This window comes from Camelus dromedarius, chromosome 21 (assembly GCF_036321535.1).
Source record: "Camelus dromedarius isolate mCamDro1 chromosome 21, mCamDro1.pat, whole genome shotgun sequence".
NCBI classification, from domain to species: domain Eukaryota; kingdom Metazoa; phylum Chordata; class Mammalia; order Artiodactyla; family Camelidae; genus Camelus; species Camelus dromedarius.
Genome location: NC_087456.1, coordinates 23,240,315 through 23,264,029, shown reverse-complemented (window position 1 = coordinate 23,264,029; position 23,715 = coordinate 23,240,315). Strand labels below are relative to the sequence as shown.

At 35.8% G+C, this 23,715-nt stretch overlaps 1 protein-coding gene across 4 annotated transcripts in view; it reads left to right on the top strand.

Annotated features, from left to right (window-relative positions):
- The window catches only part of DISP1 (dispatched RND transporter family member 1), a 174,557-nt gene that overhangs the window by 47,220 nt on the left and 103,622 nt on the right, over positions 1–23,715 (top strand). For 2 of the 4 annotated variants that reach the window (XM_031438421.2, XM_064477277.1), the window contains exon 2: positions 11,630–11,729. The gene's annotated coding sequence lies outside the window, so the exon portion shown is untranslated. Of the gene's footprint in view, positions 1–9,614; positions 9,905–11,629; positions 11,730–23,715 lie in introns of those variants that run through there. The other 2 variants (XM_031438422.2, XM_064477276.1) reach the window with 2 other exon arrangements.

The following is a 23,715-nucleotide window of genomic DNA, read 5'->3' as shown; positions in this document are numbered from 1 at the left end:
AAAACTGAGTTTTCATCTTGTTACTGAATTGTGAGAGTTCTTTATATGTTCTAGCTACAAGTAGTTTATTGGATATATGGATTGTGAATACTTTCTCCAGTTTGTGACTTGCTTTTTCATTGGCTCAATGGTATTTTTTGAGGATATACATTTTTGTTTTGATGGAAGTTTAGTTTATCAATTATCCTTACATGGTTTGTGCTTTTTGTGTCTTGTCTAAGAGATCTTTGCTCAGCCTAGGATTTTGAAGATTTCCTCCCAGATTTTCTTCTAGAAGTGTTACAGTTTTTAGTTTTTAATTTTTTACTTTTAGGTCTGTAATCCATTTTGAGTTGATTTTTGTATCTGAGTACGAAGTTTTGTATGTGTTTAGTCAGTAGAAATCCATTGAAAATGTTTGTACATGGAGACAGCTTTAAAGACAGTGTAGAGGTTACAGTGAAAGGAGGAAAAGACAGATGGTGTGAGTTGATAACGACCTGAACTAGGACAGCAGTCATACATGTGGAGAGAGCAGGGAAGAAGACAGATTTTATGGCACTTTAGAAAGAATTGGATGGATAGTAAGCATGAACTGGATGGGGAATAAAGATGAGAATAAAGCTTTTGGTTCCAGGAAATAGTATGACCTGTGACCAGGACTGGAATATAGGATAAGGAAAAGATTTATGGTGAGTGAGAAGGGTTCTGTTTTCACACTATTGACTTATGTGATAGCAGGACACTTAGTCCCTGTCCACATGCACACATGTTGGAGCATAGCCAGATTCTTAGTGAAAACATTTCTTTCTTTAACCCTCAGTAACCAAATTTCTATGTTGTTACTTAGCCTCCATTATGTTAATTTTTATGGCTTCCCAATATTAAAGTTTTGAGTGAAGCTCCTATATCTGCTGTATAAAAGAATGGTTAAAGGAAAAAACTGATGTCACCAAAATGGTTTCCGCTGTATTTCTCTCCTGTTTCCATTACAACATAACCAATAATACAGTCTTTCAGGTTTTGTCCAGATATGTAGACATTGCATATCATACTTTTCACATGAGTAAGTTTGAATTATTTTTTATTTATTTTGATGCTCAAATTATCCCAAGAACGGCCAGTGAAAACGGGCTGCTTCAGGCTGACACTTGTGTCCTTTTGACATGTCCCTATGATTGCTTGAGCATTTTCTTATATTCTGTCCTAACAAAATATTCTAGACTCATTTTGTACTTTCCTTTCCTAAGCCCTGTACTCAGTCATTTCTCCAAGCAGCTCTGGTTCTTTTCAGTGGAGAATGATATTTGGAAACAAAGATCTAGATACTAGCTGTGCTCATGGCTACTAAGTCCTCATTGCTTTTAGGTCCTGTCAGCAGACCGAGCTTGGACATTATATATAAATGTGCATGTATATACACACAGGTGTGTATTTATATAGTACATATTTATACTTATTTTTATATCTGTCCATCTATATGAATAGCCATGAGTTCATATCTGTACCTTTAACTGTAATCCAGTATCATGGGATTCTTTTCCTAGGCTTTCTTCCCTATGTAAGGAAACCTGTCTCCCATTAACTGTAATATATTTACTTATTTTCTCAGTTCCCTTGACTAGAACAAATCTTCTGGCTATAATTGGCCAAATTTTTGCTGCAGGACATGCCGACTTTTCTCTCTCCAGCAGCCATGCCCAGCCCAGGGCAAAGGAAAAAAGATGAAAGAGAAGGCAGAGGGAGGGAGGTCCTCCTAGTGAATTTTGGCTCAATGATTCCATTAAATGAAAAGAATTGAAGGAAGAAAGGGGTTATACCGAATTTGAAACCTGAAAATAGTCAGTCTCTCTTCTAAAAAAGAATTTGTTTCTGGCTTTCATGTCACAAGCTAAATTCATAAAAATATATTTTTTAGTACTTTTTATGCCTTTTGTTTTATTTTTGACATTTTAATCTTTAATCCCCCTAAGAGTTTTTTTTAGGGGGGGAGTATTTTAGGACTTAACTTTAATTTTCTTTTTCCAAATGAATAGCCAGTTATTTCAACACTAATATTGACTAATCTATCTTTTCCCCACTGATTTGATTGCCATCTCTGTTGAATCCTGTTTTACATTGTTTTGTTTCTTTACTTTTATGTTCTATTTATATGTTGGTTTCTTCCACTGCATGCCTGATAGCGGGGCAGTGTAATATTACCTCAGGATGATTGTGATCATTAAATGAGAATTGCATATAAAATGATGAGGGCCAGCCATCTAGTAGAAAGTAGTCAACACACATTCACCATTATTATTGTCTCAGTGTAAAAGGAATCAATTTTTAAAATAGTAGGAGAGTAAATTGCAATAAAAAGGGAAAAAGCATAGTAAGAACTACTGACATCTCTTTTCTTATATAAGAATTTAGAGCTCCTAATTTTTCATACCATGCTTATAGAAATGGCAAGAGCTCATATTCTTTATGTACAGATAATTTATATTAAAAATGCAACCAAGATTAAATGACACTCAGTTATTCAGGATTATAGGTGTTCCAAATTATAAAGGCATTGAAAATTCTGTATTCCATGTTTAATCTTGAATAGTGAATGCATATACTATATTACATTATTAACAAAATGTTGCTGATTTCAGTACCTCATTCTAATATTATTTTCTCTGAATGCTTCCTTTAGTTCTGTGACTAAAATCATGTAATTCATTTGTATTTTTATAAGATCAAATCAATACATTTTAAAATCCAAGCATCTGTTCTATATATGTTCCACACCTGTGACAAGATGATTTTAACCATTCACTTATAAAAGAGAAACACATTTCTAGGGGTACCACAGCTTTGAAGCATACGTTCTGTTTTTTGCTTAGTAACCATGTGAAAAATACCAATTACTGAAACTCTGAGAAGAATGAAGTTACTTGTAAACCTAGTATTCATACAAAAAAGGCCCTCTAAATCAAAACCATACTGAGATGCAATAGACCAAATCTGTATAACATAAACCTTTCAAGATCAATGTAACTAAAAAAATATCCATGATCTGGGAAGGCAGCTTTAACAAAACAGTATTGTTAAAAATAACTAAAGTGAAACAGCTGGCAACCAGTCTGACAAACATGTACCATGACAGGAAGCTTTGGAACCCAAACCACCTTAGTGAGTGTGCAGAGTAAATGTTAGCGGACTGTTAACAGGCCATTTTTTTTTTTTACATTTTTAATAACATCTTAATGCATTTGAAGTATTTTGACAAGTGGAATTATGGAATTTCCAAAAATTAAAAACCTAAATAAAAGTACCATTTCAGTTGAAATGAAAATCATGGTATAGAATGTTAGAAGTCAATTATATCTCAATAAAGCTAGGATAAAAAAGAAAATCATAACAGTTTCAGATCTTGATGAGAGTGCAATTTAGATGTTGGTATAGTGTCTACTAAGAGAGAGAATGTATTCTAGTGCCATTTTCATGATTAGAAAATTGTCCTCAAGAGGAATACAAGTATAAGAGGTCTAGGGATGCCTTTCAAGTGTCCGAAAGACAGGCTGTATAGTGAGCATGGCTATAAAAACATAGAGTTGGCTTTGAGATCCAACAACAGGTCTGTTTAAATCCCAGCTCTGCACTGGTCCGTTGAACGGTATACTTAACATTTCTGTACCTCAGTTTCTTGAGCTGTGTAACATATACGGTAGATCTTCTAAGGTGGTTGTGAGATTTAAGTGAGTAAATACATGAAAAATGCTTAGTGTGCTATTAGCACTCGAGCAACGCTTGGTAGACGTTGGCAGTAAAGTTCAGTGTAAGCAGACGTTCTCCCCTCATGCATTTTTGCTCCATCTTTCCTCTCTCTTCTGCTCACTCTTATTTTTTCCTCTTTCTCTTTTGTTTTCTAATTTTCCCACTTCTGTTTTTATTTCACTAACTTCCTTGTTCATTCTTTCTTTTAACTCTCTTTTCTCCCACTTACCCCAAGTTTTTATTATCTTTAAAAATTTCCAAGGGGATGGGTATAGCTCAGTGGTAGAGCACATGCTTAGCATGCACAGGGTCCTGGGTTCAGTCCCCAGTACCCCGACTAAAAAATAAATACATTAATTAAAAAAAATTTTTTTTTTAAATTTCCCAATTCCTTTTATTTTTGTCTGACACACCCAGTGGCGACACTTTCTTCCTTTCCTAGGCCTGCCTGTATCTCTGCCTCGGGGGCTCTTAACCTGAGATCACTGAACGCCCTTCAGAGGGTCTAAAAACCCCTGAAACTGTATACAAAATCTTACGAAGAAGCATTTTTTAAGGGAGAGGGTCCATAGTTCTTTACCAGGGTTTCAGAGGATTTCACGAATTCTCCAAGGTTGAGAACCTTTGCTCCATAGGATGTAACTGCTCCCTCCCAGATGACTTGCTGGGCTTCTGTGCCATTTGCCTCGCTGGTATCTGGGGACCTTTTTTACGTATGGAAAGGTGCTCATCACTCTGCTCTCTACACTTAGAGAGTACATGAGATTTGTACCATTAGAATTTTTTACAAAGGAACTTAATTCTCAGGTAATTTATTAATTGTTGCATTACTACACTGTGGTTTCATGTTTGCATGCAAACAGCTTTATTTTTCAAAATGTTAGTCGTCTTAGAGATACAACATTATGTATTCTGTAAAATTTATTTTCCCTATTTCAAATATTCATAACAAATGGCCAGCTTAACGTAAAACAAAGGAGATATTTTTGAAGTTAATTTTATTTTTTTCCATTTCTATATGATGCACACAAGCCAACTTGGAAACAAAGCATTCAGTATTTTAGGTGCTAATTGTCTAGTGAAAAAACAGTATATTTGGAATCAGTTATAAATTCATTAGGAAAAAAATTCAAAACTGACAGCATTTGGGGTTTCTTTTAAGCCTTTGAAGAAAGGCATGTCGACTATAACAAAACAGTAATGTAGATTTTTAGTATGTTTTTTTCTATTTGGCCAAAGAGCCAGAGTTGTTTTCTTAACTTAAATCGTCATACACATGAATCATCATGACAGCCTGAAAAATTTAGAACTCCTCTAGGAAAAAGAGATACCCAAGTATCACATTCTTCATACATCTTATCACGTGGGAAAGTCTAGAGAAGAAAAATATTCCTTTGAAAATAGCGTTTCTTTCATCTCTGCACTGGTAATTCTGACCTCAAAAAGAAAATGCCTGTCTTCAAGAGTCTTGATTCTACTGGGGAAAAATCAAACCAAATTAACAAACACAACTCCCCTCCCCCACCCCCTTAAAAAAAAATACTGGTGATTTGGCTTAACTAACTAGGTGCCATAATTGTGTGGAGCTTAGTTAACACAGCACCATATACATATGTAACAGATATGAGCTGAGTGCCTAGCACACGCTGGGCTCTGGGTGCATAATACTAACATGGAGCTTCAGATCCTTGCCCTTGAGGAAAACAAATACACATTTATATATATATATGTATATGTATATGAATATATGTATACATATACTATATGTGTTTGTATACAAATAGTGAAAAGTGCAGTGAAGAAATGAATAGGGTCTGAATTTTGCTTTAGAATGCCATCTACCATTAGTAATTTGATAGAAAAAAGAGAGCCCTCACTTACTCTTTTTTTTTTCCCTCACTTACTCTTGATGAATCTGTTTTCTGTGTTTTAATAATAAAGTTGATGGCCGGCTGTGATTTTTTGGCTGTTTCAAAAAGAAGGCACTCTAGTCATCCAAAAAATGTTTGTGCCTTGAAACATAAAATTTGCTCTGGAAGTGAAAACACGTAGCCATATATGCAAGAGATGTTGGCCGCCGCCTGTACAGGGGAGTGAAACTGGAAGAGCTTTATTATTTTTCATAACTGAGTTTCTTGACTTGTAGATCCTTTAACAAGGCTGAATCATAGAAGCTGATGTCCCAGAGTTCCTGTTTTGGAGAAAGCTCTGAACTCTGGGCTCTAAGGAATAATATGACTATTACCAAAATGAATCAGACCCTTTCATTTTTCAGGTGATAGAGTGATGTGCTTTAGTGCCTTCCTTTTAGGTGATTAGAGGAGGATCCTGTTGCGGAGCCTAAAGAGTCTGATTCAGTTTTTCTTTCCCCATTGTAAATGGCTAATTGTATGCCTACCCAGAAGACTGTGCTTTGAAACCTGAGTGTTAAGGGTATGATGGTGGTACCCAGCTTCTTGAGATGATCAAGATCTGGGGGAATGGGAGAATGGCTTCCCTAGAGCACTAACATTCTGTTTTCTGGGGAACTGAGGCAGTTCAGTCTAAATCATCTGCAGACTTGTCTTGGGAGCTTAGGGACCCTTCAGGGAACCCTCAGGGCTCTCAGTGGGAGTAGGTTTGTCAAGAAGGGAGAGGTTTCTGCCTGTCCCCCCCACTATTCCCCTTAACTAGGGAACTAGATACAAAGCAAAACAAAGAACTGGAAAACAGTACACGAATTCCTTGTCATAGAACCTTCCTGAGTTAGAGCATTTATATACCAGCTCTTGGTATGAAGAGGCACCTCGTCAAGACCTTTCACCTGGGCTCCCCTCTTCTTTTCTCCTTCTGCCACTCCTCCTGTGCCCCTCTCCTCACACAGCCCTTTTGTAGAAAGGAAAGTAAGGAAAAGAAACACAACATTTGAATTTCCACACTGTGGGAGCTATGTGAGACCAGTTCGAAATGATAGATGTAAACAGTTAATTGATATTTGAAAGCCCTAAAAGCTATAGTCTTGAATCTTCTAATTAAATGGGAAAATATATTATCTTCATTAAGAAGAGTATATATGGAAGTAGCCAGCACACTGAACTATTTAGCAGGCAACATATTTTAGCCAATAATGAGTTTTAACCTTCACAGGACTAGCACATGGAAGTCGTTATTATGTCCCAGTAGATAGGTCCATGTCACCATACTTCTTAAGTCAAGAAAGCAGCCCTCATTATGCACGGCTTTCTGATTTTCTCAGTTCATATTATTTGGTTGATAAATGCTTTCCAGGTTTAATGAAACAAAATTTAGAGAGATGACTAGCTTAACTTTGCAACGTTAAATGCTTCCTCCTTTTTATTTCAAAACATGTTTTTCTCCCTACCTTTTGAAGAGATTTTGACTTACTCAAATTTTGCATAATATTAAGAGTACCATAATTTATAAGCTATAAAAGTTTGAGGGCTTCCTATCTAATGTGCCTGGAATTTTTCTTCAATTATAGGAGTGGCAAGACCATCATTCTCCAGTTTCAAAAAAGAATGCAGCTGCTTGCAAGGGGAAAGCTAAACTAACAGAACATTTAATATTTTGAAAAATATGTCCTGGGGGAAAAGGCTTTTCTGTTCAAAAAGATATTAAATGATTTAGCTTGGCAGCTCCAGGGTGTGAATATTTTGAACCCCATCACTGTCATTTATTTTTTACTGAGTTCAATTGGAAAAACTGAAAACTATTCTGACATGTAGTCCTTTATTAGAACTCAAATAAGCCTTTGGCTGCAACTGCCTCCACGTTACTGTGATCTGCGTAGGCACATTCCACTTTTAGTGGATCAGTGTTTAATTTTCAAAATTCTCAGCAAATAGCAGAGCTGCAGCCAAAAATTCCTCCACTGAGATTCCTTCCGGCCCAGATGAAACTAATAGTTCCAGGCGATGTTGCTGTCATTCATTACTAATCCAGGTATGGCGGCTTACTGTTTTCAATTTTCTTTTTCTGAACTTAAAGGCAGTGTGTGCCTTTTTTCCCATGAGAAGCCAGTGATAATGTGCCTGAAAGTCCGGCAACTGGAGATCGTGGGCCTTTTCTACACTGAAACAGCTAGGCTTTGTTTTAGGGCTATCGTAGATACGACTTTGATGATAGACATGATACAATGGAGGACCGGCTTAGAGTAGGGCATTAAGGAAAAATAAGGACGTATTAGGGATTTGCCCCAAGTGTTTGAAGTCAGTGTCGCAAAAGGCAGCTGTTTCCTACCGCAAGTTATCGCTGATGCCGCTTTCCATTTGGGACAGAATGTTGAATTGGATGGACAGTTATGTTTTTATGCTTCTTTGAATTCTTGTTGTAAAATTAGTAGAATTTTTCAGAAACATTCAAAATGTTATCACCAATGATCGTATTGTTAAAGTCAGAATTATTTTGCATTTTGGCCTGTCTTACTTGATACTTGAAAACTGTATGTACAAAATGAAGATCATAGAATTTGGAATCGAACAGTTCTGGCTTTATCTCAGCTGGCTCTGTGACCTTAGGCCAGTGATAGAAGATCTCTGAATTTTTTCATTCATAAAATGGCCTAATAGATGACAGAGTTAGTGTGAGGATAAGCCTAGGGCATATTTGGTACTCAGCAAATTGTAGGTTATATATTTATTATAAATTATCTCTGTGCAATCTGTCTACCCACCACCCATATACCTGCTTATCTGTTTATATTTATCTTCTAGTTGTTGGGTGGCCTCCCCATTTTTGCTAATCCAGCTCTAGTCTGTTGAAATTTAAAATATGAAAATATTCAGCATAATAGATAAATGAATGAAAAACTAAAGGGTTGCTGGCTATCTCCCGAGAGGCTTCTAAGGTTGTATTATCTTAGTGTGGCTTTGGTCTGGTGGTGTGCAGCATCCTAAGAGTAGATATCTCTCCTGGGGAGACTTTACCAAGGTCATAGACCAATGTGTGTGGAGTTACTACCTGCTAAAGGGAATAAATAGGATGATTTTTCTAGCTAGTACTGGAGTTTACCTGTGGAAGAAGTCATCATCATAGGGCGATTCCTTGGGGAGCAGGGAATGTAAAGAAAGGGAGTTGGTTATCGGATTCAAATATTTAGCCGTAAGGGTAAATATGGTAGATTGACCACATGTGGCATTTTCTGCTCCCAGTGAAATGATTGTAATAGAATGGAGAGGTGACAACAGTAGAAGAAAGTTGAACAGAATTTTGGAAGCTGGAAAGTAGATGGACTGATACTAACTGATTCAGGAGAGCAGAGAACATAGAGTCCTAAACATTTGAAGGGTGGAAGCAAATAAGAAGCAATGTATTTGAAGAGCAGAGCCCTGGAAAACCACAGAAATGGAGGATACCAGATATTTCTGAAGGCCAGCATGCTGGTGGAGTTGAAGACAGGATTGTTCGAAAATTATATGCGGAAGAGTAGGATTCCTGGGCTCCTGCCTGTACTGCATGCTGCCCTTTCCCCGCTCTAACAGAAGACCAGGGCATAGTTGAGGGCAGGGGCATATACCTGTTATGTGCTTGGCATTGTTGTAGGTACTGGGGATATACTGGTGATCAAAAACAGACAAAACAAACTCTTATTTTTGTGGGAGGAGACAAACAATAAGCAGGAGACACAATAGTGATTTGTATGGTATGTTAGAAGCTGATCAATACTTACGGAAAAAGAAAACAGGAGGGAAAGGGAGGGCAGGGTGGGAGGGGTTGTAGTTTAAAACGAAGTGGCATAGCAGGAGTCATTTGAGCAATAACTTGGAAGACAGGGAACAGGAACGAGCTGTGGGGGTCACAGGGGAGTGTCGCAGGCAAAGGAACTTCTAGTGCAGAGACCCTGCTGTGGAGGCAGGCCTGAAGCAACAAGGAGGTTGGCTGTTGAAGGGAGTGAGAGATGAGGAGCATGGGGTGGGTGGTGGAGATCACGTGGGGCCTTGTTGGCTGTTGTAAGGATTTGAGGTGCTCAGAATCAGGGGAGGTAACAGGGTCTGACATAGGTTTTAACAGGATCATACATCAGAGTCTGCATACTGGGTTGTAATACTCTCTACCCGCTTCCGGGTAGCACCCAGAAGGCCGCCAGGCTTACTACCACCTCTCTCCCTCTAGCCCAGCAAACACACTCAGGAGCATGGAGGAGATCTCCAGGGAAAGGGAGCTAAAGAAAGAAGAGCTACAGGTAGGCACACTGCAGTCCCCAGTGAAAAAGGTGATTTGCGATGGTTGAATCTATCAGTCAGTAAGTTCTACCGTCCATATATAGCTTTTATTCATCTTTTTGTTGTTTCACTGTTTACTTTAACAGACATGTTAGAGGAAAGCCTCTGACACGAAAGAAACCAAAACAAACAGGAAAATTTAAAAAAAAGAATGTGAAAGGAACAGAAACAATGTAGGAGCAAAAGACATTTCAAAAAACTTTAATTAAAATCCTCAGAGGTAAGAGAAGATACTGTATCTATAAAATAACAAGATGCTCTAGAAAGTATCATTTAAAGAATAAATAAAGGCTTTTGGGTATTTAAAAGATTATTATTTCAGTAGAAGGTTTGGGAGATAAAATTGAGACCATCTTCTAAAAACACTAGATTAAAAAGACAACGAGACAGAAAATAAAATGGTGATGGAAGATAAAAGAAGATATAATTAAAGGAAAGCCAGTGTGTCTATTATTTGACTAGTAGGAGGAATTCCATGAAGAGTTTGGGGTAAATTAATGTTGCTTCAGTCAGTGATAAATTCTAGACTAAACTCTGTGAGGTCTTGTTCATTATCACAGCATGTACACATAATAGGTCTTCAGATGTTTTGACTGAAATTATCCTCATATTGAGAAGATGTATAGAAAACTGAGCAAATTAAAAAAAAAATAGGCGGCTAATTAGAAGGAAACATTTTTTTTTCCAGGAAAGGAAATCTGATCATTATTCTTTAAGTGGTTCAGTTGTCATAATAATAGTATAAAACACCCAATATTGATTTAACCAACAATTGTGATGTAATGATATTGAGAAAGTAGGGAGGGAATGCTGTAGATGGCTAAATTCACATCACCTATAGTAGGAAGTCAACATGTAATGCTTAAAATGTAAAATTGTAAAAAGCAATTATGAGCATGTTTTCTAGAAGTACTAGTGGAAAAAATAGAAAGTGATAGCTGGAGAAAGGAGAGGTAGGGGCCACTTTCCCCCCATTGTATGTCTTGTTGAACTACTTTTTAAACTATGTAAATAGATTGTTTAGATAAAAAATAAAAATTAAAGATATTTAATGGCACTGGGCTACATCTTGCTGCACACTGAGGCAATGCTCATCTCCAGACTGTGACTGTCCGGGGGTGAAAGAACCCTCTCTCTGGACAGCCCTTCTCTTTTTTCCCCTCTGCTTCCAGTGTCGATGCACCTCTCTTCTGAATTAATGTATTTCTTTAGACATGTTAATACAGGCAGTCAAATCATAGCCAAGTGGCCAGGAATATTCTGCCTCCAAGTTCTCGCCTCTATTTTGCGGTGACTTTACATTTTAATTCTGAGGATACTTTCCCCCAAGACTTTTAAGTCATTGATGGTTATGTTATTGTAACTTCTAAGGACTGGTAACATATTTCACTGTCAAGAAGGCTACTAATGTTTCACTGTTGTTCCAGTCAGTTACATATTGTAGACTCTGAATTCTGTGAAATCAGGGACTATGTTGTTGCTTTTGTTCGCTGTCTTCTATTCAGTGTCTATCACAGTTATGTGCATATAGTAGATCTTCAGATATTTTGACTGAAGTCATCCTCTTATCTCATTGGAAAGCAGATTATGTAGTGTTTAAAAGCATGGCTTTTGAGTTAGAAAAACCTGGATTTGAATCCCATCCCTGTCACTTACTAACCATGTTGTTCCACTTCTCTTCCCAGACCCAGTCTCCTCATCTGTGCAATGGGGTCATTGCTCCTACCTAATGGGGGTTGTGATGAGGACTGAGTGGAATAAAGCAGGTGAAGTACTCAGCACACAGTAAGTGCCCAGTCAATGTTCACTATTGCCATTTCTACCTTATTTTTGATTGATGTTACTACCATTTGCTCGGTCTTTCAAAAACCCAGTCTGGCTGTGAAGTAAGAATTTTTCCTATTTGTAAAGCATTCAACAAGTGTTAATGACTCGAGCGTATTTCTTCAGTTCTGTCCTCTTATTCTGTGTCTGAACCCATGTCTTTCTTAAGTATTATCACTTTTTGTTTTCAGTTAACACCTAAAAGCCATCCACTTCACAAATATATTTTCATCGTCTCATCATTTGTTGTTCCTGATCATTGTATTATTGTTCTTTCAAATCACAATGAGTGATTAATTGGTCATTTAAAAATATTTGGCATCAATAAAGCAAGTTATACCCTCCCTAATCCAAATTCCCTAGTAATGTATTGCAATGTAGATCCCATTACAACTCAAATATTTTTTAAAGCAAAACTTCTGTTTTACTTATTTTTAGGAATGTGTATTATCTAACTTCTAGTATAGTGGGGAAGATGTTCTAGTCCTTCACAAAACATTTTCCTCATAAGGTGTTTTGGCTGCATTAAAAGAGAGCGGTAAGAAGATAATTCTGCAACGTGCTTTTCTGAAAGGCTTAGAAACCCTTGTAAGACTGGGATGTACTCCAGAGTAGGGATCTTGTTTTCCACTTACCTTTGTCCACTGTCTGACATATAGTACAGTCTTAACTGTTGACTGAATGACTACATTGATGAGTGAATTAGCTATAATGTTTTGTTTGTTTATAACTTTTTATTTGGATATCAATTTAAACTTAAAGAAGAGTTATAAAATTAGTATGAGGAAACCCTATATGCTGCTTACCCAGATTTACTGATGATTTTCTAACTTAAAACGTGCTTATATATGTATAATGTTTTTCTGAACCATCTGAGAAAAAGTTGCCAACATGGTGCCCCTTTACCCCTGAATTCTTCAGTGTACAGTTCCTAAGAACATTCGCTTATATAAAATACAGTACAGTTATCAAAACCAGGACATTTAGCCTCGATATAATACTGTTTTCTGATTTGTAGTCCATATTCAGCTTTTCCAAACTTGCCTCAGTGGTATCTTTTATAGCCTTTTTTTCCTCAGTCTGGTATTTATTCCAGGATCAAACATTCCATTTACACTTGACCCTTGGATAACATGGGCTTGAACTACATGTGTCCACTTCCGCATGGGTATTTTTCAGTAGTCAGTGCTACAGTACTGCTCTGTCTATGACTGATGCCGAGGGACCACAGGCAGGGAGGGCCAGCTGTTAGTTATATGCATATTAGCCCCTGTGTTGTTCAAACATCAGTTGTAATTTCCATGTCTCATTAGCTTTCGTTAATCTGAAACAGTTACATAGCCTTTGTTTTCCTTTCTTGACCTTAACCTATTTTAAAGAGTAGAGCTCAATTATGTTGCAGAATCTCAGTTTGGGTTTGTCTAATGTGTCCAAACTGAGGGCAGTTTTGGTGGAAAAACCATAGAAGGGAGGTTGTGCCCTTCTCAGGACATCTTATCAGGCAGCCCATGACATCAGTTTCTACAAATATTACTGATTTGTCACTCAGCTAAATTCTATCCATCAGATTCCTCCACTGTAAAATTACTGTTCTTCCTTTGTAATTGATATGTAATTTGTAGGAAGGTCTTTTGAAACTGTAAATATCTTGTCCTTCCTCAAACTTTGACTCAATAGATGTAGCACCCATCATTCCATTCTTCCACATTTATTACTTGGCATTCAACTCTAAGGAAGAACTTCCTTTTCTTCTTTATTTTTAATTTATGTTATTTCAAACTCATAGACTCTTACTTTATTCAAGGAGTTATATTGCATTACTGTCATTAATTATTTTGATGCTGGAATTAGTCCAGATTTGGCCAGTGAGAGCTCCTACAAACTGCTCCTCTGTCCTTTTGATATGTCTTTATCATTCTTTGGGAATTTCTCACTTTCTGGTACAACAAGATGTTCTAGGTGCTCTGTGTGCTTTCCTTGCCCCAGTTCTGGACTCACTCTTTTTCTTAGGTGCCCTGGTGCCTTTTACTGGAGAATGGTATTTTAAAGCCAAGATGTGGGTTATTGGTGTGCTCATTGCTACTAACGTGTCATTGGTTCTAGACCATCTCAAGTCTCAGATCTCTCAGACTGAGCTAGGGAATATGTGTATGTATACTATGTCTAAATTAAAGTTCTGTATCTAAGAGTTCATATTAATTACTCCATTGAAATCCAGCACCCCAGGATTCATTCTAGTCCCTCTCCATGTTCATAACTCCCACCTCCAACAATGAGAAACTTAGCTCTGTGATATTGTTTTGTATTCCCAGTGTCTTATCCAAGCCTTGTCATTAAATGATAAATACACGTTTTAAGTATCTGAATAAATGAATGAGTAAATGAAATAGTTATTATGTCATCTTTGTACATCCTCATGGCTGTGATCAATGCTTGGCATGAGGCAGATGATTAAAACTTTCTTGAACAAACAGTTCTCTTCTCTCCAGTATCTTCATTTTTCACTTTCAAACTAGATGAGATATGACTCCATAAGAGTACCCTTATTTTCTACCATTTACAGCATGAATCCAGATAAATTATTCAATGAATCTGAGCAGTCAATCCTTTTTCTAGTAAGAAGTCATAAAGAAAAATAAAATTTCTGTATAGGAAAAATAGTTCCTTTCTTTTTTATTTAAAAAAAAGAAAAACCCTCGAATGTGGGCAGCACCATTGAGAAGGTTTCAGCATTTCTAATTACAAAAACTGTAGCTTGCAGAGTTTGTCTGGCATATATTTTACATTTGTCAGCTCTGGCGATGTGAAATATGTTCTTCATCTGAATTCTCTTCCTATACCCCGTGCCGTCAGGCAAAAAGAATGTCCATCTCACTGCTGCTTGTCATTAAGCTGCTATAAACAAGAATGCTTGAAGATAACTTATGAGCCAGTGACTGAAAATTTCTGATAACCTTAAGACTCATTGCCAAATTATATTATTAACTCTGTGAGTAATCTGGGGGAAAAACAGTAGGGTTTCATTTACCTATGCCCTCAAAGGTTTTAGATTTAAATTTTAGGACAGCTATGAATGATGTTACCTCTTGAAGTGGATTTTTTTTTTCTCCTTAAACCTCAGGAAATGTGGTCTATTTTTCTCTCTGATGTAATTAAAACTAACAACTCCTTGCTCATAAACTCTAAGTTTATCCCTAGAAACTTGCTTAAAACTACTCTCTTCTATTTTTGCTTTTTCTATTTAACTAAAGTACGTTAAAGATAGCATGTGCATTGTAACTTCTAGTATATAATTCGCAGTGTATAATTCCTCATGTCATTCTGCCACAAAAGTGGGAAAGAAACAAGGGGTTTAGTTTTATATTCAGGATGACTTTTCCACAAGATTGGCTGAGGATTATTTTTGTTTTAAAGATGTTTTTCTCCAGCATAGCTTCTTTAACCCCTTATGGAAACATTTATTTAAAACTTTGTCCCCCACGCATGTAAGGGGGAATTGCCGGAGTCTGCTTCTTTTAAAGTGAATAGAAAAATCAAGACATTTAAAGCACTTCAGTCTGGAAAGCCTTTCGTAAAAAAAAACTTTATAGCAGTTTACATAAACAGTCTTCTTTCCCAAGATTAAATTTTTGAGGGCAAAGTTTTAAAGGTTCTATGGATTCATCTCTTCTTTTTTTTTTTTCTCATAATCATGTTTTTATTTCAGTCTAAAGGTTTCCTTTTATTTTCCCATCCAGTTTTATTGGGATATAATTGACATACAGCACTGTGTAAGTTTAAGGTGTACAGCATAATGCTTTGACTTACATGCATCATGAAATGATTACAAAAATAAGTTTAGTAGACATGCATTATCTCATATGAAAATTTTTTTTTCCTTGTGGTGAGAGCCCTTAGGATTTACTCTCTTAATTTTCATATATAACATACAGCATTGCTAATTATATTAATCAGGTTGTACTTAACATCCCTACTACTTTTTTATTTTATAACTGGAAGTTTGTACCTTTTGACCACTGTCGTACACTTCTCCCTCCTCCAACCTTCCTCCTTACCACTGGTAACCAAAATCTGATCTTTTTTTTCTGAGTTTCTTTGTTTTGGAGGTATAATTGACCTACAACCCTCTAAATTTTTGATGCACAATATAGTGACTCGATATTTCTGTACATTACAGAATGATCATCACAAGTCTAATTATCATTTGTCACCATACAAAGATATTACGTGATTATTGACTTATATTCTTTACACTGTACATTTCATACCCATGACCCACTTATTTTGTAACTGGAAGTTTGTATCTCTTAATCTCCCTCACCTATTTCTCTCACCCCATACCTCTCTTCTCTGGCAAACACCTGTTTGTTCTCTGTATCTATGACTGTTTCTGTTTAGTTACTTTGTTCACTTATTTTGTTTTTTAGATTCCACATGTAAGTGAAATCATACAGTATTTATCTTTCTTGGACTTATTTCACTTAGCATAATGCACTCTAGGTCCAACTATGTTGTTGCAAAAGGCAAGATTTCATTTTTTATGGCTGAGTAATATTCTACTGTGTATATATATACCACTTCTTTATCCATCATCTGTCAGTAGGCACTTAGGTTGCTTCCTTATCTTGGCTATTGTAAATACTGCTTCCACGAACATAGCGATGCGTATATCTTATCAAATGAGTGTTTTCATGTTCTTCAGGTAAGTACCCAGGAGTGGAATTGCTGGATTGTATGGTAGTTCTGTTTTTAATCTTTGAGCAATCTCCATACTGTTTTTCATAGAGGCTGCACAAATTTACATTCTCACCAATAGTGCATGAGGGTTTCCTTTTCTCCACATCCTCACCAACACTTGTTATGTGTTGCCTTTTTATAATAGCCATTCTAATAGATGTGAGGTGATATCTCACTGTGGTTTTAATTTGCATTTCCCTAAGGATTAGTGATATTGAGCATCTTTTCATGCACCTGTTAGCCATCTATGTGTCTGATTTGAAGAAATGTCTATTAAGGTCTTCTGCACATTTTAAAATTAGGTTGTTTGTTTTGTGGATGGTGAGTTGTATGAGTTCTTTGTGTATTTTGGATACTAACCCCTTGTCAGATATGTTGCTTCTCCCATTTGGTAGGTGACCTTTTCATTTTGTTGATAGTTTCCTTCACTTTGCAAAAGTTTTTTAGTTTGATATAGTCCCAACTGCTTATTTTTTATTTGTTTCCTTTGTCTGAGGTGACATATCCAAAAAAAAAAAATATTTCTAAGGCCTATGTCAAAGAGCATATTGCCTGTGTTTTCTTCCAGAAGTTTTATGGTTTTATGTCTTATATTTAAGTCTTAAATCCACTTTGAGTTTATTTCTTGTATATGGTGTGAGAAAGTAGTCCAGTTTGATTCTTTTGAACATAGTTGTCGTGTTTTACTAACACTATTTTTTTAAGTCTTTTCACCATTGTATATTCTTGCCTCTTTTGTCATAGATTAGTTGCCTATACAAGTGTGGGTTCATTTCTAGACCCTCTTTTCCATTGATCTATGTGTCTCTTTTTGTGGCAGTACCGTTGCTATTTTGAGTACCGTAGCTTTGCAGCATAGTTTGAAATCTGGGAGCCTAGTACCTCCAGCTTTATTCTTCTTTCTCACTATCATTTTAGCTATTCAGTGTCTTTTATGAGTTCATTCAAATTTTAGAATTATTTGTTTTAGTAGTGTGAACTATGCCATTGGCATTTTGATAGGGGTTGCACTGTATCGGTAGACTGCCTTGGTTAGTATGGTCATTTTGACAATATTAATGCTTCCAATCCTTGAGCACAGTGTATCTTTCCAGTTGTTAGTGTCACCTTTAATTTCTTTCATCGGTGTCTAAGAGTTTTCTGAGTACAGGTCTTTTACCTCAGATTGATTCGTAGGTATTTTATTCTTTTTGGTGCAGCTGTAAATGGGATTGTTTTCTTAATTTCTCTTTCTGATAGTTTGTTGTTAGTGCATAGAAACACAACAGATTTTTGTATATTAGTTTTGTATCCTGCAGCTTTACTAAATTCATTGATGAGGTTTAGTAGTTTTTTGGTGGCATTTCTAAGATTTTCTATGTTTAGCATCATGTTATCTGAAAACAGTGACCATTTTACTTCTTCTTTCCCAATTTAGATTCTTTTTATTGATTTATTTTTTGTCTGATTACCATGGCTAGGACTTCCAATACTATGTTAACTAAATGTGGTGAGAGTGGGCATCCTTGTCTTGTTCCTGATTTTAGAGGAAATGCTTTTAGCTTTTCACCACTGAGTATGATATTAGCTGTGGGCTTATCATATATGGCCTTTATTATGTTGATTTTATCACAAATGGATGTTGAATTTTGTCAAAAGCTTTATCTGTATCTTTTAAGATGATCATATGATTTTTAGTCTTCAATTTGTTAATGTGGTGTATCACATTGATTTGCGGATACTGAACCATTCTTGCATCTCTCCAGCCTATCTTGTTGCTCCTTCTTTATATCTTTAGTTGTAGAAGATCTTTTCTGCTAGTCTTCATGTTTTTCTCATCAGTAGTTGCTCTGTAAATAGTCGTACTTTTGTTGTGCCTGTGTGGAGAAGGTGAGCTCAGTGTCTTCCTACTCAGCCATCTTGGCCACTCCTCTGGATTTATATCTTTTAAGTATAGGCATATAAAGCTAAAATCCTAAAATTGTTGCTTAAAAAGGTACTTTGGGGTGGGTGGTGTTGTCATGTCACAGATTCCTTGCTGCCTGTTTTGGTTATCTTTAAATAGCTCCAGCATCAGCCTAGTGTTAATAATTTTTATATAGCTTAGTGTTAATGACTTTCATTCCACACATGTACACAATATTAACTATTAAAGGCTGCTATACTTGGCATATTTCCAAAAATGTCTGCACTTTTTAGCCAAAGTTATGTTTTTATTTTCTCTTCGAATTTTTACTTGAGGGCTCTTTCTCCGATTTTTGTTTGTTTTGTCTGGAGCAAATAGCATTTTCTCTCCTTTACTGTCTTTATTCTCCCTTCATCTTTTTTCTGTGGCTTCTTTTATTTTCACTTCTTTATTTTACAGGAGAATGTAACCTCAGAAATATGATCAGTGCATGGTATTCTTGAGATAGTTTTGTATTTCCTTCTTCTGTACATGTTTTTAGCTCTTTTTTTTTTTAATTTTGGGGTTAGGTAATTAGGTTTATTTATTTACTTTTGAACCCAGGACTTCATGCATGTTAAGCATGCACTCTGCCACTGAGCTATACCCTTCCTTTGTGCATGTTTTTAAAGTGAGCAAAAGATCAAGCAAATTAAAACCCAAGCATATCTTAATATCACTTATGAGCTAAAGGTAATTACAGATATTAAATTACTCATTGCCATCCCTTTCCTATAAACTTGCAGTTTCCTAAGCTTTTTTGCCAGTTGAAGTGAAAACTAATATTTTTTGTACTTTAAGAGTGCTGCAGAATATTTGCAAAAAAATGATATATGAATATTTTAAAAGCTATACCTTAAAATTTAACTAAAGGAAGTTGAAGGCAAGGACCAGTTTGAATTAGAAAACAGTCTAAGGTGCAGAACCGTAGACTGATACCTTCTTAGCAATGGGACTAGCCCAGGGTGGCCACGTTTCTTTTTCATAGCTATATCCCGAATACAAAGCACAGCGTCTGCCTGGAATAGTGTAGATGCTTGGTAAAGATTTGCTGAGTGAATGAATGAACCTTAAAAGTTTTGGGGTTACTTTTTAATTTTACAGATGAAAAAACTTCATCTAGAAACTGAATGGCTCAGGCAGAAACAGAACCCAAGTTTCCTGATGGCCACTCAACACTTACTACACTTTTAAAAGAAATTAATTTTATTTTTTAAGATGTGTAGTAGTGGGATCCAAGCCAAGCATATATAATAATATGAGATTTTTAGGCATACTGCTTCAATGAATTGGCCATTATGGTTGTGATTAGCATATGATTTGTCAGTAAATATGTAATTATAATGTTCTTGTAGAGATACATAAACTTTGCTTTCTTGTTTAGTTAATTTTTTTTTCTTTCTTTTTTTTTTTGTTTTTTTTTAGTACTGTTTGTACCGTTAATTTGTAAGTAAATCCCTTGTGGAAGTTATACAGCAGTTCCTTTAGTAAACTCTTTCTGGGCTCTCATAAAGTCTGCATTCATTGAACAATATTGTATCATTGACTTTAGCGTGAAGAAACTAGAAATTACCTAGTTCAAGCAATGAATTATTTAGAGGAGGAAATGGACCTCCATGTAGTTAAGTAACTCAGTGTCACATCAGTGGTTCACAGCAAAGCTAGAAGCAGAGCCTGAGTTTTATGGTTCCCTGTCCAGTATATCTTTATTGTAAATGATAAACTTCTAACTACCATATAATATAAGAAGTCAGGGTCTTTTGGTGCAGATTTATCTAGGCAATGATATATGTTAAAAGATGGAACACTGATGGGTAACCTTACATGTAAAACTGATTTCAAAAGGAAACTTCTCTCTCCTCCCTGGTGCTCAAGCTGGTGTGTTGATTGCAGAGGGAGAACTAAAGGGAAAGGAGAATCTTTCGGTGTTAAGTTTGGAGCAGACATTTGGAAAGAGTCTGTACATCTCTCACATCTATCAAGAGGAGCGAGAATGATTATGAGGGGAATAAATTATGGTATGTCTGTAGTGTGTCGTATTTTTGTAGCTATTAAAAAGACTCGGTTAGCTGTGTGTCTACTGATCAGTGGCACAGCTGTGATCATAGTGAGAAAGGCATGTTGCAGTGGGATATGTAATATCTCATCAAAACTAAAGTAATACCCTACAAACGTATGTGATGTTTACATCTATTTGAATGTACGTGGAAGACTAACCAAGCTGTTAGCATTAATCATCTTACGGAGTCGGATTTGGTGGAAGAATACTTAACTGTTTTTCATTTATTGTTATATTGTTTAATTTGCTACAAGAAGCACCTAATACTTTTGTTATTAAAGAGCTCTAATAAACAGAAATGAAAATCAATCTATAGTTTTTCGTATTTATGATTTTTAGATGAATTTATAATAGTGAAGTTAGGAGAATTTCCTACAGAAGAAGATTATGGATTATCTGGCTACTGAATGGCTAAACTCTGGTAGTTTCTAATACACTGCAATACTCCAGTAATAACGTATATACGGAAACATCTTGAAGGTAATTTTTAGATATGCTTTCCCTAAGATCAAACTTTTCTAAAGTTCATATTCTTGATTCACATAATGTTAAGCATTCTTCATCTTAGTTTATTTTAGAAATCTATTTCATTTAGCAGTGAACTGAGTAAATTAGTACATTCACCAATGAAAGATGACTATCATTTCCACGTGAAACCAAGCTAACAAATTCTCATAATGCCCCTGATTTAATCAAGGCTTGAACCTTCCTTTTGCCAAAAAAATGTATATGTAGTGTAATTAATGTTTTTATTTAAAAAGAGAACAAAATAAACTCTTTGCATTTTGTAAATTTTCATCAAGTTCTAAGGTTCTGAGCCTTCAATAACTCTGAATAAGTGTAAATGCCCTTGTAATTTTCCAGCATTAGAGATGCCTCAGGTCCTAAGAGATTGTTTGTTTGTTTTAAATCAGAGGTACTAATAAAAGAAAAATATTTTTGAATGTAAATATTTACCAGGAATCTGTTAGTCATAGGGTTCTTGTAACACTAACAAAGCTGTTCTTCACATAAAATTTAAAAACTAGTCAATTTAAAAACTATAAGAAAAATACCAGTAACAGTTTGAGTGTATTTGGGATGGAGGAAACAAAATACTAACCCTTTTCCTGCTGGTTAAAGTCTGTGTGTCATAATGAGTTGCTCTTGTACCAAGCTTTTATGTTTTCAGTAAAGTAGCTCTGAATTAATGTCTTTAAAAGACCATGAGATTGTAACCTAGAACTGATTCAAGCACTGCAGTTTAATGAGGGAATGCTTTCTCTCTGAGGAGCTAGTAAGGCATGCGGAAACCATGGGCATCTGATCTAAAAGCTTGTGATAACTTTACGGATTAGTTGATTCAGACTACGAAGGAACAAAATAAATTATACATGATGAAACAATTACAAAGAAAACTGGAGAATCGTATCTTATCCTTGATCTTTTCTACATTTTGAGAGATGTTACTTATTACAGGCATCTAAATTTGCATAGTTTAGTTTTATAAATTATAAATTTGCATAGTTTCCTTTTCAAATGAAACATTAAAGTTAAGCCTTCATGAACTCTGACCATCTCTTGTACCTGCTATTATTAATAACTCCAAGTGAAAATTAGATAATTATCAGGTCCAAAGAAAGCATTAGTTTACTAATTTTGTAGAGAGGGAAAGGCAAAGATAGAAAATGAGAGCAATTTCCGGGTTTGTGATGGGGTGGGGCTAGTGGGTCATTGAGCTGGGACCTTTCCATTCTTAAATTTAAATTTTTAATATTATCCCCAATTAAGGTCATAATATACTATCATATGTGTTTTGTCTCTGTCTTAAAAACATTAAACTATAAAATATACTATAAATTATTTTAACTCTATTTTGGCTTTGTTTTTCTTTTCCCATAGACTCGGAGCCTAAAGAGATTTTAAATAGCCAGAGCCTCTCTTAACCTCGTAGAGGGGCAAAGAGTATTTTAGATAGGAAATAACATCAGAAAACATTTATTAGGTGCTTTTTGTCATGAATGAAAATTAAAAGAGTTCTCGATCTTACTGTTGCATTTTGAGATACGTACGTGATTCTAAGGTTTACCTGGAAGAAAAAATATGTGAAGAACAGCCAGGAAGATTTTGAAAAGGAGAATAATGAAGGGAAACTTGATCTGTCAAGTAACAAAATGGGATAATAATAATATTTACCTCTTAGCGTTGTCATGAAAATGAAATGGTATTATTTCTTTAAAATTCCCAGAACAGTGCCTGACACAGAACAAATGTTTCATAAATTTTAAACTGCTATTCTTACTTCCCTGATTTGGATATTGATTTTATTTCATAAACATTAATTGCTTGCTGTGTTTGTACGGGGAGAGGTGTGGCTGATCAGTCATGGTGGAGGAAGAAAAGAACAAGGCTCGGCTTCTGGAGTTTATAATGTGATACATCTTTAATCCTTACTAAGTAGATTAAAATGCAAGTAGCGTACCAACACTTTGGTGAGCAGTTTTGTGTTTTCTGTGCACAAATCCTTTTTACCAACAATTTCACTTCTTAATGAAATACGCTGAAGATATTCCTGCGTACAGGAGACATGCATAAAATAGTTCTTTGCAGCACTCTCTGTAATTGTAAGATATCAAAACACCAAAAAGAAGAGTAATGTCTTCATACTGTTAGTCAGTTAGAAAGAATGAAATAGAGCTGTGTATGAACATGAATCTCTAAACCAACACTGAGTGAAAATGTTGCAGAAAGAAATGATATGATAATATTTATATGAAGTTTGAAAACACACAAAATAGTACATGTATTACTTATTGATACATGCGTAGTAGAAGTGTGAGCTACGCATGGAAAGGAAACCTCGAATGCATGATAGAGGTTGCCTCTTTGGAGGGAAGAAAGGGAAAAGTAGCCCAAGACGTTCCACAGGGACTCCATCCTGCTTGTAATATTTTCATTTAAAAAAAAAAAGGCACATAAGTCAATATGTTAGAATTTTTATAAAGCTAGGAAGCAAGTGCATGGATATTCATTATATTAATCTTTTTATTTATCCTAAGTTTGAAATATTTCACGTGCATGCAAATTAAGATAGATTTGAGCAGATTTTCTAAAAGGGGCAAGAAGAGAGGGAAGGAACTTGGCCTCTGGAGTCAGAGAGGCTGGGGCTTGTCCTCTCTGCCTCCTGGTGCCTCTGTGGCCTCGGGCAAGTTGCTTTCTCTCTCGTAGATTGTTACTGCATCTATGAA